This window comes from Camelus dromedarius, chromosome 4 (assembly GCF_036321535.1).
Source record: "Camelus dromedarius isolate mCamDro1 chromosome 4, mCamDro1.pat, whole genome shotgun sequence".
NCBI classification, from domain to species: domain Eukaryota; kingdom Metazoa; phylum Chordata; class Mammalia; order Artiodactyla; family Camelidae; genus Camelus; species Camelus dromedarius.
Genome location: NC_087439.1, coordinates 81,040,692 through 81,066,015, shown reverse-complemented (window position 1 = coordinate 81,066,015; position 25,324 = coordinate 81,040,692). Strand labels below are relative to the sequence as shown.

Here is a 25,324-nt window from a genome sequence, read left to right as displayed (position 1 = left end):
AATATATACAATATGCCAAAGGGCCAGGACATTTCTTGCCGGAAGCCTTTACTCATGGATGTCTCTCTGCTAGAACTCTCCCCTCTTCCTTCCCTTCATGCCCAAATCCTGGTGGGGCTGGGAAGCTGGGCATCACAGCCTAGTGAACAATGAATAAAACACTTCGTATGAAAGCACTCCTGCACATGATCTCTTGAGATGCTCATGGCATCCAGGAGGTGCTGGGGTCATCTCTGTTTTACAGATAAGGAAGCTGAGGCTCAGAGTAGCTAAATCTCTTGCCAAGGCACACAGCTGTCTGGGTCAGAGTAGTGTTTCCAGCTTGTGGCAAACTCTGGGGGTGGGAGGGCTTCCTAGACAGGGAGTTTCAGCTGGTGTTGGAGGTTGGAGTGAGTAGATAGAAGTGTGTGTGTGTGTGTGAATGTGAATGTGGGAGATGATCCAGGCACAGCTAAGGGCAGAGGTTTATGGTCCTTAACTGCAGGGCTGGGTCACCCAGACTGAGTTTAGGGGGCAAACAGGAACTTTTGCAATACCAACATTAGCCACAAGGTGGCATCCTCCCCCCAAGACGTCTGGCTGGGATAGGTGGTGGTTTAGGGTGGGAGCTGGAAAGAAGCCAGGGAGACGTTGCTTAGGGTTCTGCATTTTGCTTGCATCACCACCTCCACACCACCCTGTCCCCTGAACCTGCTCAGGTTAGCCCCTGGCCATCTCCCCATTCCTTCCTAATTCAGTGTGCTTTCCCTTCATCCCAGTGACCCTCAATGCTGCTCTTATAGGGGCTGGGGTTAGAGGGAAGTTCCGACATATTCACTGGGTGACCTTGGGCAGGTCTCTGGCCACACACTCTGTGATAGTCTGTGGTCCTAGGTTCTGCAAATGACCTGGCTTCAAGGCCTCGGTTCAGGAGGGGATTTGACCCCACGTGAATGGAAGGCTCCCAAGGTGAGCAGGGATGACCCTGGTCTTACCTGGTTTGGAGCCCGTTCCTGCTAGTGTGAACCAGAGTGGAGGGCCCATGGCCAGTGGGCTGCCAGGCTGGTTTGGCAGCTCTGGGTGAGTTTGCAGGAAGAATGCCAGGGCTACTCTCCGGAGGCACCACCAGGTGTCAGGACTGGGCCACGGAAGGACCAGGGGCCCCCGGCCCTGCAAGGGAGGACAGAAGACTCCTGGCTCTTCTACAGGCCATATGTGCACCCCCAGCAAGAGGGTTGGGGGCAACAGGTCTGTCAGCAGGGTTGGGGCCACTGCGTTTGCTGGTGGGAGATACAGGAGTGGACCAACCCTCTGTGCTTTGGAAACAGAAGGTTGTGATGACATGAGATGAACAGACCCCTTATCCATCCATCCATCCATCCATCCATCCATCCATCCATCCTTCCTTCCTTCCCTCCATCCATGCAGGGCCACCAGGTGTGTTGAACAGGCTGTTCCCTGGCTGAGAGGGCAATTGTGGACTAAAATCCAGGCCATATTTTATTCACCAAGCCCAACCCAAAGGGTGTGCTATGCTCCCTGGTTCCTCTTCTGGTCTTTAAGTCTCGGACTACAGCCTGGATTAATGGCTGGGGGTTCTAGGTCGAATGTCAAGGCCCTGAATTCGGTCTCCATGGGGCTTGCAATGTTGAGGGAACTTCTGCTGCAGGCAGGGGCAGTGAGGACACCTTCCCAGATCTAGAGAGAATGGGGTATTTGTCCATCTCTCACCAGCTGCCCTGCTCCATAGGTCCCACTCTCCTGCATTTCACCGTTTAATGGAACATGGCCGAAGGAGGTGGGGTGGAAGATGGGGTGGAGAAGGAATTCAAGGAACCTGGGGTCTAGTCCTGGTTCTGGAGACTCAAAGGCGACTGAGGCAAAGAACCAAGGTGGGTGGACATGCGGGTGTAAGCGTGACAGACATATAGGAAAAGAGGTCGCCGTGAGACCTCAGCTGGTCTTCTCTGGCACTGAGCCTGCTTCCTCCTGTGTACCACGCGCTTAGTAATCAACCTTGTCCTCATCTCTGAGGTGGTGATTGTGAGGAGCACGAAGGTTCTGTGTGTGGCTGTAAAACGGGCAGGAGTGTCAGGACCAAGGCTCCCTGTGGGGAGACCATGGGAGAAGAAGCCCAAGGCCTTTGTCAGTGGCCCAGCCTCTATTTCCAGCCCTGTTGCTCACAGGATGTGTGACCTCAGATAAATCACTTCACTGCTTAGGCCTCAGTTTCCTCATCTATAGATAAAGGGCTAGACCAAGAATGTCCCCTGAGGCCCAGACCATGGAAGAGCCTGGAGAATTCCCTTGTTGGCATCTGTAGAGTCTGGTAACCCTCCCAGCGTAGGCTGCCACTCCACGCTTGTGTGCATGTGTGCACCCATCTGACAGTCATGAACCAAGCCCCTCTGGGCTGGATGCTGGGCCAGATACTGGTGCCAAGATTCAACCCCTGACCTGGGAAGGCAGACATGCTATTAAACAGTTACAGGGCCTGGTGGCAAAGCTGGCACAGAGCTGTGTTGAAAGGCTGTCTCTGACTCAGCAGAGATTTTCCTGTCAGGCTTCAGCAGGGATGGCATATGTAGGCTGGGTCTTGAGGGATGTGTAGGAGTTCCTCAGCTGAAACATGGGTTTCTCACAGGTCTCTGGGGGCAGTGCTCCAGGGAGTCTAGGGCCTTGCCCAAAGGCCTTAGCCTCTTGCCGGGCTGAAACCCAAGGGAAGAGACCAGAATGCCAGCTCAAGAGCCCAAGGGCTGCCGTCTGGATCTGAATGGGGGCCCAGATTTAGAGTGTTTCCCTTTTCAATGCCCCTGGTCACCCTGGAAGATAAAGGCCGTCACCTGCAGTTTCCCCAGAGTGGGATGCACCTGGGGAAGAGGATTCAGCCCTTCATGGGACAAGCCTACCAGAAGCCCTCACTTGCTGTATTTGGGGAAACCTTGTTTCAGGGAGTCTTCTCCTCTTCACTGGGGATCCCAGCTTCTACTGCATCTGAGGACCTCCTTGGAGTCATTGCAAAGAGCCTGCTAGAGTGGGAGGACCCTGGGTTCTAGTCCTGGCTGGCCCCTGCATGGCTGTGTGACGTTGGGTGAGACACTTAACCTCTCTGGGCCTGGTTTTCCTGGTTCTCTAAATGAGGGGTTGGACTAGGGCACAGGTTCTAACTGTTGCAGGGAAACTGTAAGTTTCTTTGAAGGTGTTTTAGGGATCTGAGAGGGTAGAGAAGAGGGGAAATCTGAGAGTAGTCTTAAGGATCTAGGGCCAGGGAAACCCTGCCCACTTCAATCAGGGCAGCTCTGGTTTTGGGAGTTAAATATATTAGGAGGCCGGATGGTGTGGCAGTTTTGCAGTTGTCTCAGACATCCTAGATTCAAATCCCAGCTCTTACTAGTGAGGACTTAGGCAGATTGCTTCCCCTCTCTGAGCCTCAGTTATCTCACTTTTAAAATGGGTCACATAGCAAACCTCCCTCCTCAGGTTACTGTGGGGATTACCTGAGATAATACCCATGAAGTGCTCAGGACAGATCCTGGCACACAGCAAGCATTCAATAATTGTCAATCAATATCACTGAGATTCCATCTAAGAGGAGGCAGTTGCAGGAGTTTAGCTGCAAAAACAAAAGTTTGAAAACCACTAGATAGGATGATCTAGAAGGTTTCTTCCTGCTTCAACATCAGAGCCACATTGTACCCACTGCCCCTGACCACCCCCAGAGATATCTTGCATTAGGGTTCTCCAGAGAAACAAAACCAGCAAGAGGGGTAGGTAGGTAGGTAGACAGACAAATATTTAAGATACTGGCTCATTTGAGTGTGGAAGCTTGGCAAGTCCAAAATCTACAGGGCAGACTGTCAGATTGGAGACCCAGGGAAGAGTTGCAGTTCAAATCCAAAAGCAGTCTGCTGGCAGAATTCCTTCTTGCTTGGGGAAATCAGTCTTTATTCTTCAGGCCTTCAACTGATTGGACAAGGCCCACCCACATTATGGCAGGTAATGTATTTTACTCAAAATCTACTGATTTAAATTTTTACCTCATCCAAAAAAATCCCATTCACAGAAACATCTAGAATGATATTAAACAAATATCTGGGTACTGTGGACTAGCCAAGTTGACACCTAATATAAACCCATCACATACCTCCAAGCCAGGCAGTGGAGATTAGCAAGGCAGGGAAGACCTGAGAGGCCCGGTGGGCAGGTGGGCAGCTGGAAAGTTGTCTCTGCCAGTCGGGGAAGGAGTGGAGGCCGGCCAGGCACACAGGCAGTTATCGCCAGGGTCAGGTGCACACTGAGGCTATGTGCTCATTTTCCGACCCGAGGCCAGGAGGAAAAGGCCATTTAGATCCCAACAATGTTGGCTTCCTGTGTTCCCGAGAGGCAGGAAGCCACCCCAGGACAGAGCACCGGCAGCCCAGTGAGGCGGGAGTTGGCCAAGGGCTGGGGTTGGGGGTACGGTGCTCCACCCCTGCAGGTAATCCATGAACCCCTCCCCAATATGGGGTTTTGGCTCCGTCTCAGGCCACCGGCTGGGCCCTGCTGCACGGAGGCAGTGTTAACACCTAGGGGCAGAGGTGGGGCCTCTGGGGCTCCATGGCGCTTTGGTTTGACAGGGTCCTTCCCCAGAGGGCATCATCTTGCAGGGTCACTGGCCCTCAGGTGGGGTTGATCCTGAGATGTGTGTCCAGAGAGGGCTTAGGCAGCAAAGGGTGCCAGGAAGGGGAAGCTGGGCTTTTCCTGCCCTTGTCACCCTGAAATGAGGAATGGTACCCTGTGGAGTGGGTATCCTTGTCAGCTGGATGTTTCCTCAACAACCTGAGATGTCTTCAGGGTTGGAACCTGGGTTCCCCACTTTGTTGGTTGGAGGGAGGAAGTGGTGGGTGGTGACTGTAAGAGCTTGTGCACAGGCTCTCACAGCTGGAAGAGGGCTTGGAGACCATCTGTTTCAGGGGTTGGAAATGCCAGCGCATTCAAGGGGAAAGCAGGCAAATGAGTGTGGACAGTAGGCCATGGTGAGGGTCCAAGGGATCTGGAAAGAGCTGATCTGCTGAAAGGCATTCCAGCTAATTAAAGACATCTTTGAGTTTTAAATATTGGGCCAGCTAATGAAGGCAAGGGTGCAGGCCCAATCTACCTTGGAGACTGCCAGTTGACCGTGTTATTCTCTAAGCAGGAATTAAGACTCAGAGAGGGGGGAATGACTTGCATCAGGTCACACAGCTATGCTAGCAGTTAGGACTAGGACCCAGGTCTTTTTCGAAGTGCGCTCTGGGCTGGCCACGTATATTAATTTGTTTAATTCTCGCAACAACCCTGCGAGGTAGGTGCTATTATTACCCCTATTTTGTACATGAGGAGATGAAGGCTCAGAGTAGTTAAGTAACTTGCCCCAGATCACAGAGCTGGTGCATGACCTGCATCTGAGCTGAGAGCCAGTCTACATGTAGCCAAGTAAGTAAGCAGGTAGATGGAGAGCAGGACCAGTGCGTGAGTGGATGAAGGATCAGTGAACTCCTTTAGTGCTCCCAACCCTCACCAGGCTTGATCATACATGGTGTTTGTCCTGAAGCACTTGGGAAGAGTGACTATGGTCCCTACTTGCCCTCTCCCAGCAGAGAGTGGAGCTGAACAGCGGGGCTCACCCACCCTTACTTGTGTCTTTTCTATTGTCCCAGAATGTCAGCCCCGATCCAGGGGGTTTAGGGTGGGGAGAATTTTTCCAGTTTGAAATTTACTCCACATTTATTGAGCCCCATCTATATACCTGACCCAGTGCTAGGGGAAGGGACAGTATAAAAAGCTGCAGAGTTGAACAGGACCTCAGGACCTCCCTTTCTGTCTTCAAGAAGCAGTTGAATGTGGGGGAGAACAAATCAAAGGAATATTTAGTTCTTCAAGCTGGCAAGAGCTTTCCAAGGGTGGTGGGCTGAGGATTCTAGTTGCACAGAGAAGAGAGGGGCCATTTTTGAATGCTTTATTATCCAGGGAAGGACATTTTGAGCTGGGCTTTGAAGGATGTATAGGAGTTCACCATTCCAGACCTGCACCTTGTAGACTCAGAGTCTGTTTGAAGAGTTTGATGCTGCAGGAACAGATCTTGTTAGGGGCAGTGGCTGGAGGTGGAGGCAAGACCAGGTCATGCAAGGTCTTATAAGTGTGCTGAGGAGCTGGACAAAGAGTTTTAAGCAGGAGTATGATGTGATCAGTTTGTACCTGAGAACGGCCTGTGACTCTGTGGATTGAAGGGGGACAAGGCTGGTGGGGAGATGGGGCCCAGGGAAGGATAATTGGTCTGAATTGGTGCAGTGGTCAGGGAGGAAGGCTGAGATTCAACAGCCTCTTTGGATGACTAGTTACTTAGTAGGGTAAGGAAAGGGAAGAAGGAATTACAGGGAGGAACATGCAGGGAGCAGGGAAGGACCCAGGGGACGGCAGCTGGTCTCGATTCTCAGCATCAGCCTTTGGCTTCTTGCTTTCTGAGGGATCCTATATTTCTGGTTCTGGTTTCTGTATTTGTTAGCTGTAACTGTGTAACAAATTACTCCAAGCCTTAGCAGTTTAAAATAAACACAAAATTATTCTCTCATATAGGTTCTGTGGGTTGGGCATTCATGAGTGGAGATTTGCCCAGGTAGCTGGGTGGTTTGCCCATGTACTCTGGGTGTTTCCTGAAGTTGCAGTCAAGATATCAGGCAGGGCTGTGGTCATCTGAGGGCCTGACAGAGGCAGGAGATTCCACTTCCAAGGTGCCTCAGTTGTGTGCCAGCCAACTTGGTGCTGGCTGGTGGCAGGAGAGCTCAGCTGTTCACCACATGGCCCTCTCTACAAGGCTGTTTGAATGCCCTCGCAACATGGTAACTGACTTCTCCCAGAGTGAGTGATTCAGGAGATGAAGGCTGAAGCCACCAGTAACTTGGATGAGAAGCCATCCACCATCAATTCTGCAATAGCCGATCAAACAGCCCTGTGCACTGTGGGAGGGAGCTGCAGGAGGATGTGCACACCAGGAGGCCAGTCACACTGGGGGCCACCTTGGAGGCTGGATGCCGCAATTTTCCTTTCTGTAACACAGTTGAATGTGCCGTTAAACTAGAAGTGAGAAGCCAACCAAATGGCATGTTTTAAATTGCAGCAAGAGGGATGCAAGTTAGAGAGTAGGAAATACCGCCCTATGGGAGAATACCTGAGACAGGTGACTAAGACTGCAAAGGAGCCTTCCCTGGAGGGGACTTGGGGCAAGAGGGTTTCCTTGCAGTTGGGAGCAGGTGATTTTAAAGGTGTAAAAATCCATGGGGGCTTGGCCATGCCTGCGCTGCTTAGAACCTGCCACTTGAATTCAGTTTGCTGAGCTGTCTTCTGGGCTGGGGGCTGGGGGCAGTTTTCCTTGCTCCCCGCTGTAGAGCTTTCAAGGACAGGCTCTGCATTCCAGCACGTAGGAGCACTCAGCACATTGTACTGAACTTGCCCGATGATTTCCCCATCTGCCCTCCACTCAAGGGCGTTTACTGAGTGTCTGCCCACTGTGTGACAGGCAGGGCTGCCCTGAACAGTCATGCAGGCCATTCACTGCCAAGGGCGCCCGGCCGCCTGCAAGAGCACTGGAATCAGCCTATGCCTTGCTTACCAAGCCATGCATTCAGATTCAGGGCTGGGTCCACCTGGAGAAAGGGCATCTTCTTGCCATTCTCACAAAGACACCGTACTCAGTTGTGTGTCCACCAGGTTGGTCTGCTCAGAGGGTAGGACTTTTTCTAATTTTCACATAGGTGCTATTTGGTGCTGTGGGCCTGGAGCAGACACTGTTCTAGCTGCTGGGGATACAGTGTGAATGAGACAGGCATACTCTCTGCCCTCATGAATCTAGCGTAGGGAGATGTACTATATATAAGGGAGCAGGAATTATCCAAGATGACTTGAGATTGTGAGCTGCGCTAACAGTATTTTATTAGGATGCTGCTGAGAAAGAATGATGGGAGAGCCTACTGTAATTTGGATGGTCAGGGAAAGAGATGGCTTTCAGTGGATTCTAGAAGTAGAAGAAGGATATGGTTGGGTGAACAATGGAGAGCTGGGGTGAGAGAGAGTGTTCCAGGTAGCCCAAAAAGCAAGTGCAAAGGCCCCAAGGTAGGAAAGATCTTGGTACATTCTGTGAACATCAGGAGTATGAACTATGATGCTGGAGGAAGATGGGAGTCCTGGCTCTCACTGTGCTCCTAGTGTCTACAACTACGGTTGGGAGGCCTGGAGTGGACACATAGGGATGGATTTTGATTGAATATGAGACATTGAGGGGAGGGTTGTGGTTCAGGAAAAGGCTGAGAGTGGGGTGGGGATGATTAAATGGGGGTGAAAATAAAATTCAGGCATGATCTTCAGTCAGGTCAACTCAGCAAACATCTACCAAGCCTCTGCTGTGTGCTAAGTCCTCTGTATGTGTGTGTTTGATACAGAGGGAGATAGAGACCAAGCCAGGAGTTCCCTTCCTTGAAGGAGCCCATAGCTGTAGGAACCAAGATGGTGGCAGGAAACGTGCACTCTGTGGTGACGCCTTCAAGGAGGTAGGGAACAGTGAGAGAGGCCTTGAGAGAAGGGGCCAGGACTTATTCCTGAAGACCCAGCATTTGATTAGCAGAGGGAGAGGAAAGGTTCCCCTAGTCTGAAGGCAGTGGTCCAGTGGGGCGCCTGCCTGGCTGGGAGGGCCTTCCAAGCTCAGGCCACATGGCCTGAGGCTTTCTCAATTCCACATTCCATGGCCAGAAAAGAAGACATAGTGGGTGGGGCTGGGAAGGCTGCTGGTGTCAAAGTGGACACACCCTTAGGAGCCGAGTTGCCACCTGGGGGTGGGGCAGTGAGAGAGAAGCAGAAAGGCTAGACAGAGGGGCATGACTTGACTTGGGTGGCCGGCGGTGGAGAAGTCCCTGAGCTGGGCTGTGTGGCTGGTGGGGTCAGGAAAGCCTTGCTCAGCACTGGCTGAGTCACAGGCCTGAGCTGGGGCCAGAACTAGGTTCTGGGAGAACAAGATCCGGCCAAGGTCACATCCCAGACTCCTCCCAGTGTGCCTCCCGGTGTCTCCTGACCCCTACTCCACAGACAAACCAGCAGGCTTAGTGCAGGGAGCCCTGGGGCCTCCATCTGTGCCTCTGTCTCCCTTTCTGTGTTCCACTGGGGATCTGGTTGGAAAGGAGATGGGGTGACTGTAGATCCAAGAGGCAGGGCAGCTGACTGTGGCCCGGAGCTGTGAGGATTTGGGGTTAGGGCTGTTCTTTCACAGGTGCCCCGGCCCACCTGCCTCAGCCAGCCCTGGGCAATCCATAAGGTCAAGCCAGTGCAGAAGCTCTTATTAGGGGACCCCCTCACCCTAGCTGCAGGATCTGGTGGGAGGGGGCCACCAAACTCCTGGGTGAGGGCCCTAGGGGTAGGGTGGGCAGGACTGGGACATTCCAGGCTGAGGGAACCCCATAGGAAATTTGATTCCAGCTTCTGTTAGTGGAAGGGCGGAGCAAGTCATGTGTATGTGTGTTTGTGTGTGTGTTTGCGTGTGTGTGTGTTTCAACACAAAGTTTGTGAGTCTGTGTCCACAAGTCTGTCAGGCTGTACTCCAAGGGTCTCCCATTAACGTGTGTGTGCTAGTGACCCCAAGTCAGAGGTTTCTTCTTGGCCTGTATGTGCGTCTGTGAGGCTGGCTGTATGTGCTCTGTGTGCACGTATGGACGAGTGTGTGGACGTAAATGGTTCTTGGTGAGTGTCTGTGTGTGTGTATATGTATGTAAATATGTATGTGTGTGTGCACCGGGCCTCCCCTGGATCATGAATTGGGTCTGTGTATCTCTCTGGGGTGGGAGGGGGAGTAAGTGTGATCGTGGTTCCCGGGTGCCGGCTGACTGTCTAGTGTGTAAGGGAAGGTCCCCTTAGTCCTTGCTATTCCCTGCTCGGTTGGCAAAGGGCCTGGGTCCTGGCCACCTCTGCCCCTGTTAAGGATCCAGAGGCCGAGTGGGTCCGCGGCTCTCCCCCTGCTCCTCCCACCTTCCCGCGCCCGCCGGAGGGGCTCGGGCAATGGGGGCTCGGCGCCTCCCCGGGCCCCGCGGGTCCACAGTCTCCAGCGTTCCCGCCCCGCAGGCTTCGAGGAGCTGCGGCAGCCCCCCGCCCCCTTCTCTCTCCTTCCCTCCTTCGCTCCGTCCCTCCTTCCCTCCCGAGCGCGGGTTGCGGGCGGGGGTGGGAGGAGATTTCGCCGGAGTTTCCATTTCATACCTCGCGGCTAAACTTTCTTTCTGTGTCTCGCCCTCTTGCAGTCTGCAGCTTCTCCTGTCATCGGAAATGCCAGGCCAAGGTAAGGGGCTGTGGGCCGGCTGGCCCCGCGGCGGGGTTGGGGACGAGACTATCTTGGGGTGCCGGGACTGGAGCTGGGGCGACGGCGGGCCGAGGCGGTGCCCTGATCGTCCCCTCCTTCTCTCTTTGTTTATGCAAAGCTTCTGGGCCCAGGAGCGGGCTCAGGTCAAGGTGAAGGCGAGGGCCGGTGGGCAGTGGGAGGAGGGGCGCAGCGAGGGGCATGGGGGGCGCGGCGTTCTGTCTCTGCGGCTACTGGAGGTGGCTGGTGGGGACCGAGATCCGGGAGAAGGGCCTTTGAAGGTATTTCCCCTAGTTCTCTAGGCGGGTGGAGATATGGAGGGGGTGAGGGGTGCATTTCAATTACCCTGTGGGCCGCGCAGAGTCCTAGTCGGCCGGATTTGGCCAGCAAAGGAAAACGCGGGATGGGGCCACAGCCGTAGGACCTCGAGGGCGGGCGAAGGGGATGGGTAGGAGTGGGGGGAGGGGTGAAGTTGAAAAAGGTCAGAGGTCAGGGTCGCTCTGGGCCTGGAACCTCCTAAGCAACCATCCCACTCTCTTTATTGGCGGGGGTCCCAGTTTGGTCCTCAGTTTCTCTGTCAGTGGTTCCTGGCTTGTGTTAGTGGGAGAGGAAAACGGAGGCAAGAAGCCTCCAGAGGGATTGCTGGGTCCTGGTTGGCCAGGTTGGCTGGTCCCCTAATGCATCCTCTCAGGCCTGGACAGAGGAGTGATGGATCAGCTGGTGGCAGCCTCTTGGAGTAAAGGGATGGCAGGGGGAGGGAGGGATGACACCAAGATGGATTGTGATGAATCATTTGGGAAGGAAATTGTTCTGTCAGATGCGCTCAGCTCCCTGGAGGTGGAAATGCCCTGCCTTAACCTTTCCTATGCAGCCAGTCTCTGCACTGTCCCCCATTGTTGCTAATATCCTCCCTGCCCTCTCACCCCTACCTTTGCTGTTCAGTTCAGTGAGTGGAATGGGGGTTGGGGGGGAGAATACTTCAAAAAGGAACTTTGAGCAGTTGAGCCCCAGTGTCTGGTACATCTCATGCTCTGCATCTTATTGGCTGGATGACCTTGGGTAAGTCATGTAATGTCTCTGAGCCTCTGTTTCATTCTCCAGGATTTGGGAATAAGACAAGATTGTTATAAGGATGAGTTGGGTTAATGTGTGTGACACACCATAGGTGCTCAGAGACACAGCAGGTAATTGACTGTTATCAATCAGTAGCTCTGAGGGTCAAGTGTCACCCTGGAGAAGGGTGCTGATGGAGCAGACAGGTCTGAGAGGAATCCACTTTCTCCTGTGTGACCTTGCTCAAGTGAAGTACACAGCTTTGCTGGGAGTGTCTCCCCATCTGGAAAGTCTGTTCTCCCAACAGAAGTGCAAAGGGCCCAGCTCATGGTGGCCACATCTGGACAGTTCCTGCCCCTTCTGTTGTTGTCTGCTTTTCTGACTCCCTCAGCCTTTTCTTCCCTGGGTGGGGAGTGAGTTTCTGCTTCTCCCTCCATCTCCCTCCTGGTTCTCTTCATCCAGAGCAGAGTTTTCCACCCTTAACCTCAGAACCTTCCAGTGCTCTTGCTCCTCCTCAGTCTACCCCACCCCCTTCCTGCACCTGCTTCTCTCAGTAACAATGGACATTTGTACAGTGCTGTAGGCCTTAGAAAGCACTTCAATGCATTATCTGATTTTATTCTTTTAATTCTATCAGAGCATAAAACAGGCCGAAAGAGCCCGTTGTTTTTCAGATAAGGGAACCGAGGCACCCAAAGGTTGAATGACTCTCCTAAGGTCTCACAGTATAATTCCTCACCCATCTCTGTCCTTGGGCCTTTGTGCTTCCTTCTAAATGCTCTTTCTTGCCTATGGACAGACATTCCTTGATCCTTACCTGCACTTCCACCTCTGCCTTTCATCTCTTGCAGCAGTGGATACAGTTAGAGAAGGATCTGAGTAGGGTGAGTGGGGAGTCTGGAGAGGCTGAGAGGTGTGACAGAAGGTGGCTCTTTGTTGTACAGCAGCCTCCTGTGTGGAGGCAGAGGGATGCCCAAGTTGACTTCTTGGGGATGTAGCCTGTCTGGCAATTCGCACATATGCTGGGGGTCGGAATGCACCAGGCTACAGCAACCCTGTTGTACTCAGCCAGGAAGGCCAACCCAGAGCAAGGGGGCGGACTTGCAGGGCAGTGGTCAGACAGACAGATGGGGCTTTTTGTAGGATTTTCCTCTGTAGGAAATGAGACCCACTGGTAGTATGAGCTCCACCCAGCTGGCAAGTCTCTCCCCTGAAACCACAGCTCTTACTCCCGCCCTGCCTTTTCCTCCTGCAGGGAAAGGGTGATGTGAGCCCTAGAACACACAGCAGAGCTCTGAACTTGAAGGTCCTCTCATCCATCCTCCTGCCTCGTCAAAATGCATTAAACAAATTTTTTTTGAGCTCTTTCCAAGTTCCAGACACTATTATTGGTGAACAAAACAGAGAAGGCCTTTACCCTCATGGGGCTGACATTCTAATAGGATAGACAGTAAATAGGCAAACAAGTTATGAAGGAAATGAGCTAGGGTGGTGGGTTAGAGAGTGATTAAGCTGAGTGGCCCAGGAAAACTCCTCCAAGGAAGTGTTGTGTGAAGTGAGACCTCAGTGATATTACGTGATGATTTGAGATTGAAAGAGCCAGTGCGAAGGCCCTGAGGTGAGATGAGTGTGTCATGCTTGAAAGAAGGCCATGTGGCTGGAGACTAGCGAGTGCTGGAGAGCTTTGAGCATGAGAGACATGATCTGGCTTCCACTTTGAGAAGGCCACTCTGGCCTTGAGCAGTCCAAAGGGTAGGAGAAGGGAGATGGGCCAAGAGGCAGCCCAGGTGAGAGAGGCTGGTGGCTTAGTCCAAGGCGCTCACAGGAAAGACAGTGGGAAGGGACCAAGCCTGGGATGCATTCTGGGTTGTGCCCAGAGCCTGGCTGGTGGATGGGATGTTGGGTGCGAGAGAGAATGGGCTCAAGGATGACTCCCAGGTTTTTGGCCAGAGTCACCGGTACATGTGGTTCCATTTACTGAGTTAGATGAAGTGTGTGAGAAATTTCTAGGGAAGAAGGTGCCAGGATTTCTGCTTTGCTTGGTCTCTTATTTCTCAGTTCTTCTCTCCCACACTGGGGGTTTCTTGCTGATGTTGATCCTCTCCTGTCCTCTCAAATTCAGCTCACTCTGGCCACCCATCTAGAAAGTGACTGGTTCTGGATACTTACACATATCACCTTCCAGACTGTTCCTGCAGCATGAACCCATAGCTCTGAGAGGGGCTCTGTTATTTATATGTCACAATACGGTATAACAAATTACCCCTAAATTTAGTAGCTTAAAGCAGTAACACACGGTTTCTGTGGGTCAGAAACTTGGGAGTGGCTTAGTTGGCTGGTTCTGGCCTCGGGTCTCTCATGGGGTGGCAGTCAAGATGTCAGCTGGGGCTGTAGTCATCTGGAGGCCTGATGGGCTGGAGGATCTTCTTCCAAGGTGGTTTTTTCATGTGGCTAGCAAATTGGGGCTGGCTTTTTGCAGGACGTCTCAGTTTCTTGCCACACAGACTTCTCCATCAGGCTGCTTGCGTGTCCTTACAACATGGCAGCTGGCTTCCTCAGAATGAGTGATTCAAGAAAGAACAAGGTGGAAGCCACATGTCCTTTATATCCTACCCTTGGAAGACAAACACTATTTCTCCAATATACTATTGGTTACCGAAGTCAGCCCCACTGAGTGTGGGAGGGACCTATATAAAGACACGAATACTTGGAGGCAAGAATCATTGGGACCATTTGGAGGTGGACTACCACAGACTTCCAGAGAGAGAGCAAAACTGATCTGGCTCTTGGGAGGTCTCAAGAGTGGTGGGAAGGGCAGGGACATAGGAATTAGACATACCCAGGTTTGAACTCTACCCCTGCTGCCTTCCATCTGTGTGAGCTGGGTTATAGAGGATTGAATGCACACTGGCACATAGTAGGTACCTTCTCCTTTCTTGGAACCATAGGTGAAACTGGAAAGGAGCCCAGATATTCTATGCCCCGTTCTTTGCCACTTGGGCTTACTTGAGAGAAAATGCTCAGTACCAGTAGAGGAGGGGCCTTAGCGCCCAGCTCATAGTAGGTGTTGAACACATGTTTATTGCACTTGCGAGGGTTGAGAGGTACGTTGTGCCCTCAGTTTATAGAATAGTGCTTGGGTCATATTAGAGGTTCCAGTGAATGAGTAAAAGAGTGGAATAAAGAAATGTTGAGAAACAAGAAGTTCTTATGTAGAGAGAGAGGCTGATGGGTGGATGGGAGCAGGAAAGAGGGAGCAGAGAAACCATTTTAAAATTCCCCTTCAAAAAGCTCTCCTACCTCCTGACACAGAGATGCTCCAAATAATAAATCTAGATGTTTACATTTTCTAGTTGGTGGTATAACTCATATACCATAAAGTACACAAGTGGATAAATTTGTACATACATATGAGCCAGATCAAGATCTGGAACATTTCTAGTACCCCAGAAATAGCCGTTATGTTCCCCTACCAATCAATAGCCCCCACAGGTAATTGCCAGTCTTACTTGCGCCATCAGAGGCTAGTTTTGCCTGTGGATGAACTTCATATAAATTGAATCATGCAGTATGTTTACTTTTGTGTCTGGCTTATTTCACTCAGCATTATGTCTGGGAGGCTCATCGGTGTTCTAGTGAGTGGCAGTGGTCCATTCTTTTTTATTGCTATGTTGTACTCCCGTAGGTGAATTAACCACAATTTATTTATCCATTCCATTGTTGATTGCCATTTGGGTTATTTCCAATTTGGGGCTATTATGAACAGGCCTGCCATGAACATTTAATCACCTGTGTCTCCACTGAACTTTGTAATACACAAAACATTTCCTTTCACCTTCTCGGTTCTGTAAGAGAGCCCCACTTTATAGATCCAATGGGGAGGCCCAGGTAGGGTAACCAATTTGGCTAAGGGCACCTTAGCACAGTGGCTTTCTGGCACTGCCCTGGGATAGATGGAGGGGGAGCAGATGAGAAGAGGAGTAGACCAAGAGTGAGCGTGAGCCAGAGAAACAGATGAATAGAGAGAAGGGGCTGGTTCAGGCACTGACAGCTCACTGTAGTTCATGGAAACCCCACTCTCCAGCCATCCCCCTAAATCTCTTGAAGGAAGCAAATTCTAAGCCTCCTTTAGTCCCCACCCTTATGTCTCATAGGGGTCCTTATTTGTTCCCAATTGTTTTTCTCCTGTTGAGGATTTAAAATGAACGGCCCAGGATTTGCCTTCCACTTTATTTGAGCACATGCACGGTGTGTATATACACAGCAGATTTTCTTCTGTTTTGCTTTTCTCCTCACGTGCCTGCTATACAGTTCCACAACCTCCAGATACATTGTATTCATTTACGTTTTAATTTATTGTTTTAAAGGAGATTTTAAATTTTGTGGTAGTTTTACAGTTATGGAAAAGTTGCAAAGATAGTACAGAGAGTTCCTGCAGAGCCCACTCCCAGTTTCCCCTAACCCCCCATGTGTGTTTGAGAAACCCTCTTTTCACTCCTCATTTGCCCACTTGTTTTGAAATAGCAGTCCCAGCTGACAAGGGCAGCTCCTTCCAGCAAAGTGCTTGGTGTCCATTCCAGGTCAGATAAGAGATGAAAGGACCAGGTAGCTGCTGGGCAGGCAGATTGCGCAGGCCTGCACCTCAGCCTCTGGGCAGAACCTTCTCACCTCGCTTTTAGCCTTTTGCTCTCTGCTGCCCTCCTCCCAGCTGGGCACTTCCCTGCCCTAAGTACCCAGGGAGTTGAGAAGTAGTGGGTGAAGGGAGGAGGCGGCAGCTATAACTTGGTCTCCTTCCCTGTACCAGAGGGGTTTAAATCCCATCCTTTAAGCTTGAAAGGAAAGGAAATCCCATAATTAACCCCCATCTTTCAATCACATTACACATCACCTTTCCCGCTCTCTCATAAACACACCTGCAGCCTCCTGTCACAGTTGTGTTGGAGGCTTGTTGTGGTCTCCTGCTACCGGGATAGCCGGGTAGTGGGAGGAGGTTCTTGGCCCCAAGACCCATCCATTGCTCTAAGCCCAGTGGAGGGTTTAAATTCTTTGCTCTTGGAGACAGACTTTTGAATTTAAATGCTGACTACACCCATAACTGGCTGTGTGACTTTGGGCAAAGTACTTTACCTCTCTGAGCCCCAGTTTTCTCATCTGTAACATGGGAGTTATACTAACACTTATCCTGTAGGGCTCTATGAAAAACCAACTAAAATGCCAAGTTCAAAATTTAGTGGTCAAAAAGTTGCTAATATCATTTTGTGTTCCTCCTGCCTTCTTCTAACTCACAAAAGGTGAGGAGAATCTGAGAGACCAACCAAGCTTGCTGAGGGCACTGGTGTCAAGCAGGACTAGATACCTGCATGTGCCTTTCTTCTCTTCTCCCTCTCCGTTATCAAGGAGGAATGAGGAAACCACGCTGGCGAATATGTCTTTTGCTTGTTTGCTTGCCTCAGGGCCCCCGAGATCCATAGCAGTGGTTTCCAGACGTTGTTTGTACATTAGAATCACTAGGGTGCTTTAAAAATACTCATGCCTGGGTCCTCCTCCCCAGGGATTCTGATTTCACTGGTTTGGGGCATGATCTGGGCATTGGGGTTTTTGCAGGTGGCAACCAGGGGTGTGAGGGTACGTTGGTACAACCTTTCTGGAAAACAGTTTGACTGTTCCTTTTATAAAGGTAAACATACTTGCCCTCTGACCCAGCAATTCCACTCTAAGGTATTTACCCAAGAGAAATGGAGACATGTCCACAGAAAGGCTTGTATGAAAATTCATAGCAGTTTTATTCACAATAGCCCCAAACTAGAAAAACCTGAATATTCAAAAACAGGTGAAGGGACAAATTGTGATCTAAAGGTCCAGTGGAATACTACTCGGTAATAAAAATGAGTGAACTATTGTTACCCGTAGCATCATGGATGAATCTCAGAAATACTGTGCTTAGTGAAAGAAACCAGACGGAAAGGAGTACATGCTAGGTGGCTCAATTTTAATGAAATTCTTGACAAGGCAGAACTATCATGACAAAAAGCAGATTAGTAGTTTCCTGGAACTGGGGGGGTATGGTGGAAAGATTGACTGCAAAAGGGTGCAAGGGAACTTTTTTGAGAGTGATACAGATTCTCTTTATCTTGATTGTGGTGGTGGTTGTCCAGAGTGTATATATATATATGTATATTTGACAGACTCACTGAACTATATGCTTAAAAGGGATGCATTTCTTATATATAAATTACATTTCAATAATGTTGATTTAAATGAAAGCTTCCCAGGTGAATTTGCAGCCGAATTTGAGAACTGCTGGTCTGCAGCTTCTGAAGACCCATCTCTGTCCTTGCTGACTTGGTGAGCACCCGGCCCAGCGCCAAGTGTGTAATAGAGCTTTCTGCAGTCAAGAGCTTACTCTTTTTAAAAAATAACAACTTTATTGACATGTAATTCACATACCATACAGTGCACCCATTTCAAGTATACAATTCAGTGTTTTTTTGTGTATTCAATATTGTGCAGCCATCGCCACCGTCAATAGTAGAACATTTCATCACCTTGAAAAGAAACCCTAACTGTCCCTCTTCAATCCCTCTGCCCTAGCCCCAGCCCTAAGCAACCAGTAATCTGCTTTCTGTCTCTTCAGAATAGTTCCCTATTCTGGAGATTTCATAGAAATGGAATAATAGAATGTATGTTGTTTGGGGTTGGCTTCTTTCACACAGCATGCTTTCAAGGTACATACTTTTTTATGGCCAAATAATACTGTTGTATCAGTATACCACATTTTGTGTATCCATTTATCAGCTGATGGACATTTGAGTTGTTTGCACCTTTTGGTTATTGTGAGTAATACCACCATGAATATTCACGTACAAGTTTTTGTGTGGGCATATGTTTTCACTTCTCTTGGATATGCAAACCTAGGAGTGGAATGACAGGGTCATATCATAACTCTACATTTAACTTTTTGAAGAACTGCCAGGCTGTTTTTCAAAGTAGTTTATGTGAGTTTTCTAGGTTTGCTGTGACAAAGTTCCACAGACTGACTTAAAATAACAGAAATTTATTGTCCCATAGTTCTGGAGGCTGGAAATCCAAAATCAAGGTGTTGGCAGGACCATGCTCCTCTGAAAACTGTAGGGGGAATCCTTCCTCACCTCTTCTAGCTTCCGGTAGAGAGCTTTGGTGTTTCTTGGGTTATAGATGCTTCACTTTAATCTTGTCTTCACATGGTATTTTCCATGTGTGTATTCTTATCCTCTTCCCTCTGTGTCTGTCTGTCTCTGGGTCCAAAGTTTTAGAAGGACACCAGTTATATTGCATTAAGAGCCACCATAATGATCGCACTTTAACTCTGTAAAGACACTACTTCCAAGTAAGGTCACACTCTGAGGTCCTGGTGGATTAGGACTTCAACGTATCTTTTTTTGGGGGGATGACACACAATTCAATTTATAACATAGCTGCACCATTTTAAGTTCTCACCAGCAATGTATGAAGATTCTGATTTCTTTACATCCTCATCAGCAATTATTTGACTTTTTGATTTTATCCATCCTAGTAGATATGAAATGATACCTTATTGTGGTTTTGATTTAATTTCCCTGATGACCAATGATGTTGAATATCTTTTTATGTGCTTAATGGTCATTTGTATATCTTTTTTTGAGAAATGTTTACTCAAATTCTTTCCCCATTAAAAAACATTAGGTTATTTGCCTTGCCATTATTGAATTGTAAGAGTTCTTTATATGTTCAGGACACAAATCTCTTATCAGATATGTGGCTTGAGGTATTTTTTTACCCATTCTGTGGGTTGTCTTTTTACTTTGTAGCATACAGTTTTAAAATCTGGATACCGTCCAATTTGTTTATCTTTTTCTTTTATGGCTTGTGCTTTTGGTGTCATAGGCTAAAGTCAAATCTTAAGTCATATTTACTCCTATGTTTTCTTCTGAGTTTTATAGTTTTGGTTGTTGCAATTAGGTCTTTATCCATTTTGAGTTAATGTTTGTATATGGTGTGAGGAAAGGGCTCAACTGCATCCTTTTTTTTCATGTGCCTATCCAGTTGTCCCAGAACCATTTGTTGAAAAGACCATTCTTTCTTCACTGAATGATCTTGGCAACCTTGTCAAAAATCAGTTGACTATAGATGTGAGGGTTTATTTCTGAACTCTTTACTGTATTTCATTGAGAATGGAATAAGACTATGTTTACCCTTATACCAGTGCCACACTATTTGATTATTGTTGTTTTGAAGTAAGTTTTGAAATTGGGAAGTGTGAGTCTTCCAAATTTGTTCTTCTCTTTCAAGATTGTTTTGTATATTCTGGGTCCCTTGAGTTTTCATTTGAATTTTAGGATCAACCTATCAATTTCTACAAAGCAGCCAACTAGGATCGTAGTAAGGATTAAATTGGATCTGTAGACCAATTTCGAGAGTATTGCCATCTTAACAATATTGAGTCTTCTGATCTGTGAGTGTGGGATATCTTTCCATTTATTTATATCTTTTTAAATTACTTTCCATACTGATTCATAGTTTTCAGAGTATAAAAGTTTTATACTTTTTTTTGGCTAAATAAGTATTTTATTCTTTTTGATGGTATTTTAAATGGAATTGTTTTCTTAATTATACTTTCAGATTGCTTATTGCCAATATATAGAAATACAATTGATTTTTGTATACTGAAGATTTATCTTGCAACCTTCATGAACTCATTTATTAATTCTAATAGTTTTTAAAAAAATTTTTTGGGGGGAGGGATAATTAGGTTTACTTATTTGTTTTTTATTTTTAGAGGAAGTGCTGGGGATTGACCTCAGGGCCTTGTGTATGCTAAGCATGCACTCTACCAGTTGAGCTATATCCTCCCCCTTAATTCTAGTAGTTTTTAAAATGGATTCCTTAGAATTTTCTACATACAAGAGCATTTCATCTGTGAATAGAGATAGTTGTATTTCTTCCTTTCCAAACTGAATGCCTTTTATTTCTTTTTTTTTTTTGCTTAACTACCTGGCTAGAACCTCCAGTACAGTGTTGACTAGAAGTGGCAAGAGGGGAAATTCTTATCTTGCTTTTGATCTTAGGGGAAAAGCATGCAGTCTTTCACCATTAAGTATGTTAGCTGATGCCCTTTATCACGTTGAGGACATTTCCTTCTATTTCTAGTTTGTTGAGTATTTTTAAAATCAGGAAATGGTGGTGGATTTTGTCAAATCTTTTTATGTATCTATTGAGATGATCTTGTGGTTTTGGTTTTTTATTCTATTGATATGGTGTATTACAGTAATTGATTTTCAGATGTTAAAACAACTGCATTCCTGGGATATATCCCTGTTTGGTCATGATGTATAATTCTTGCTATTACATGTTGCTGGATTTGGTTTCTGGTATTTTGTTGAAAGTTTTTGCACCTCTATTCATAAGAGATATCGGTCTTTAGTTTTAATTTTCTTGTAATGTCTTTGTCTGGTTTTGATATAAAGGTAATACTGGCCTCATAGAATGAGTTGGAAGGTGTTTGCCCCTCTTCTACTTTTTGGAAGAGTTTGTGAAGAGTTGATACTGATTATTCTTTAAATGTTTGGTAGAATTCATATGTGAAGTCGTCTGGGCATGGGCTTTTCTCTGTGTGTAGTGTTTTGATGCTAATTTAATCTCTTTATTTGTTATATATTTGTCTATTCAGATTTTCTATTTCTTCTTAAGTCAGTTTTGGTAGTTTGTCTTTCTAGGAATTTGTCCGTTTCCTTAGCGATCTGACTAATTGCCATACAATTGTTCATAGTATTCCTTCATAATTCTTTTTATGTCTGTGAGGTCAGTGATAATATCCTCTCTTTCATTTCTGATTGTAGTAATTTAATTCTTCTCTCTCTCTCTCTCTTTTATTTTTCCTCTCCTGGTCAGTCTACTAAAAGCTTATCAAGTTTGTTGACCTTTTCAAAGAACCTACTTTCTCTCTAACTCTTACAGGGTTTTTCATGGTAATCACTTTGTTTATAGCCACTGTTTACTGAGTGTTCTCTGCATGGTGGCTTGGCACTCGTCTCATTGAATCCTTAAAAAACCACACATAAAGCAGATATAATTGGTCACACTGTCAAATGAGAAACTGAGGTGAAGTGTTTTGCAGCAGTCACGCAGCCAGCAGGCCTGAGTGTCTGGCTCCAAAACCTTTTTACTTCTTACTTTTCCATCTTCAGCCTTTACTCTCTGCTGCTGTGGTTCATTTTCTGATTTCTAAGGAGATGAGCCATGAGTCACCAGTCCCTCGCATCACCTGTCAGTGGGCCTCAGCCTCACCTGGGGAGCCCATTAAGCATATTCCTGCCACCCTTCGCTTTGGTTCAGTGAGTCTTGGCTTGGGCCCATGGATCTGCATTATTATCTAACACCCCCAGTGATTCTGATGCTGGGGTCCCTTGATAGCACCTGACTAATGTGTGTTTGCCCCCTGGAAACTCCTCTTCAGCTCCACTGGACAAGGGCCTCCAGGAAGCCACTGGTTCCTCTGGCCTCTGTTCTCCTGGCTTCTGTTTTCCCTGAGGTGGGGGTCAAGGATGAGGTAGGTCTTGGGTGGGAAGCCATTTTATCTCTGCTTTATAGTAAATTGCAAGAAGTTGGAACAACCACCCCTCCCCCCAGTCTTTCTAGCGCTCTCTCTGAGAGTGTAGGGCCTTTGGGGGTTAATAAGTAGGCCTGGAGTGTGTCATAAGCAGTCAGTTAGTGCGCCCCCCTTCCCCCAAGGCTGGAGGAGAAAGTGACACTGAGCTGTGACTGGCTTCTCATTTTCCTGGAATGTGGCTCCCAAAAGGTCTCATATTTTTTGGCGTTTCTGACTCTGGGGCTGTGTAAACATTACACAGGGGTTCGCTGCATCTGACAGACTGTAGGAGTTAGGAAGGGGGAGGGTGGGAACACAGAGCAGGGAGAGAAGGGCAAATAGGGGCTGGAGAATTGGAGCCAGAGAGGGAGACAGTAGAGGGAAATCCTGGGGTCTCCTTGAAACAGGACATGTGGCGAAACATGCAGGAGGGAACAAAGGCCAACGGATTCCCACTAAGAACGAGTGTGAGGGATCTGGTGAGGGCTGGGGTCTATGGTGTAAGGAGAGGGCAGGGGGGCCAGGGCAGGTTAGAAGTCCTATCAGTTGCCTGGGAGGGCAGGTGACTCCTGAACCCCTGGTCCATGCCAGCCTCCCTTTTAGCTGGGGTGGTCTTCAGTGCCTGCTGGAGCTGGGCAAGCAGGGAGAATGGGGGTGAGGTGGGCTTCCCCTCCTGGGGCGTCTGCCTGTGCCTGAGAGCTGCTGGTCCTGAAGGAGGACCCCGAGATGCCTCTTGAGGATTCTCCCCTGCTCGGCTCTCCCTGTAGGCCATGACTCAGTCTTAACCTTCTGAGCCTTTCAATCCACTGACCTAAAACCGATGCCAGAGCCTAGATGTCCTGGCGAAGGTGGAGCCCCTCTGGCCGTGGGCTCAGGTGGATCTTGACTCTGCCATTTACACGAGCTTTGTTCCATCAGACAAATTGCTCCACCTCTGAGGCTGGTTTCCTCATCGGTATAAAAATGGTGACATTGATATGGATTAGCCACCTTGCAAAGTTGGTGTGAGGATTAGAGAAAATGTGGGTAAAATCCTGGTAGGTAATAGGCTCTTCCTCGATAGATGGTAACTCTTACTCTGTTACTCTGAGATCCAAGGATAACAAACAGAGAAGTGCCCCAGAAATCCACCAGGCAGCAGGCCTGGCCAGAGTCACAAGAATGACCATGGCCCACACTCCCTTCCCCTCCCCCTCATCGATTCCTCCACCTGTGGTCACCTGCTGGCCCCCCAGTGGGGATCTCCTCCTGGTCCCATGTCCTCCTGCTCTGCCCCACCCGGAACCTATGAGGCCCCTGCTCCCTTGTCTCTGAGGGTTTTGGCCCCTGGCTGATGAATGACTTGGCCAATTGTTCCTGGCAGCCAGCAGGCAGGCGAGATGGGATGTTAGCGGGGGGCCATTAGGAGGAGAGGGGTATGTGTGTCCTGGGGCAGAGCAAAGCACAGAGTGAGTCACAGATTAACCCCCTGGCCTGTTTCCACCTGCTGGACCTGGGCACCCAAGCGAGGGTGTCCAGAGGTGTCTGGGTTCAAACCAGGTTCTGTCCAAGGAAGCGGGGAAGGAAGGTCACTTGTGGGTCATGTGTGATTGGAGTAGCCGCAGAAAAGCTCCAATACCCTCTCCTGCACTCCGAAAATCATACTGGCTTGAATTCCACCATTAGTCTCCAGTTTACAAAGATCCTCTATCCTTACACAGACAGGATCATTTAATCTAATCCTCACAACACCACTAAAAGATAGGCATTAGTATAATCCTCTAGGGCACAGAGGAGGAAACAGGCTACGATGGTTGAGCGATGTGTTCATACAGGTGGAACTGGGACCTGGGAGTTGAACCCAGACTCAGGGAGAGCCTTGAGGAGAGAGTCTGACCTGGAGGTGGTGTGGTGATCATCCCCGACCCCGAGTCTGACTTTCCATCTTCAACGCTCACTAACTCTGTAACTGGGCAAGTTGCTTAGTCTCTTTGTGACTTGGGTTTCTGATCTATGAAAGTCATAAAAATAGACCCTGCCTCCTAAGATTATTGTGAGAATTGAAAGAGTGAATATGTCTAAAGCGTTTAGAGCAATAGATAATTACCAGCAATTATCATCATGGCTCCCCTGTGAATGGAGCCCCAGGACAGAGGCTGCAGTGAGGTTAAATAGAGGAAGTTGTACTTTACTAAGCCTACCTGGATCTCCAGGGAAGACAATTGGGTGGTCCCCACTTGACTGGGCTGTCTTGTGAGATGGTGAGCTCTCAGCAGCCATCTTGTGTTGTAGGGAGGGAGTTTGGATTGGAGGCAGTGAAGGTCTTTTTGGTGTTAAGACTTGGGAGCTCAGGAGTCAGAGCTGGATTTGTTTCCTGCTTTCCTTGCTTACAGCTGAATGAACTTGGACCGTTTTCTGAAGTGCCCCCATTCTCAGTTTCTCATCCAAAAACAGGTCTTAAAAACCTTCCTATAGGGTTGTGGGGAGAACTAAATTAGCTAGATATGGAGTGTGCTTTTCAGCTCCTGGTGCACAGTAGCCAGTGATTTGTGACAGCTGTGGTTGTGGTGGTGGCATCGTGGTTATTATCATTAGATGCCGAGTCTGGGTCTCTCCAGGTGATGATTCCAGAGCTAGAATACCCGTGCATTCCACGTGTGTCACCTTATCCCTCAGCCAGATCTGTTTGCTCTGCTCCCTGAGCCGTCTGCATTCTTCCTCCTCTGCCCTCTTAGTCTGAACATCCCCTGTCTGATTCTGAGGACACCTTTCCAGGTCGAATCCTTCTTCTCTCCCAAGGACTTAATTCTTTAACGCTCCTCTGAATATCATTTTAACCCCTAATCTGTGGTCTTCTTTAAGACCCCCTTAAATTTTTTTTAAATTTTGAAATGATTTTAAACTTACAGAAAATTTGCAAAAATGGAACAAAGAGTACTAATATTCCTTTTCTCAGTTTTTCTGAATGTTGACATCTTACGGGACTGTTGCACAATCATCAAAACCAGGAAATTAACATTGATCTGATGCTATTAACTAATCTACAGATCTTAGTAGAATTTGGCCAGTGTTTCCTTTACTACCTCTTTTCAGATCCAGGATCCAGTTTCAGATCCCACTCTGCATTTCTTCATGACCTCTCAGCCCATGCTAAGGTGGGACAGTTCCTCAGTCTTGTTTTCTCTCCCGTGACTTTGGCCCTTCTGAAGAGTACTGCTCAATTATTTTGCAGAATGTCCCTGTTTGGGTTTATTTGATTTTCTATTTCCATCATTCCTTCTACATTTATTAATTGGAATTCTACTGTAAAGAACTGTCCCTTATCTTCCGTTTATTTATTCAATTATTTGTGGGTTTGGAAC

The 25,324-nt window shown here is 48.4% G+C and overlaps 1 protein-coding gene across 3 annotated transcripts in view; it reads left to right on the top strand.

Moving 5' to 3' along the window:
* TNS1 (tensin 1) overlaps positions 1-25,324 on the top strand; it is a 174,673-nt gene that overhangs the window by 1,105 nt on the left and 148,244 nt on the right. For all 3 annotated transcript variants that reach the window (XM_064485161.1, XM_031452142.2, XM_064485155.1), the window contains exon 2: positions 10,272-10,309. The gene's annotated coding sequence lies outside the window, so the exon portion shown is untranslated. The remainder of the gene's footprint in view (positions 1-10,271; positions 10,310-25,324) is intronic.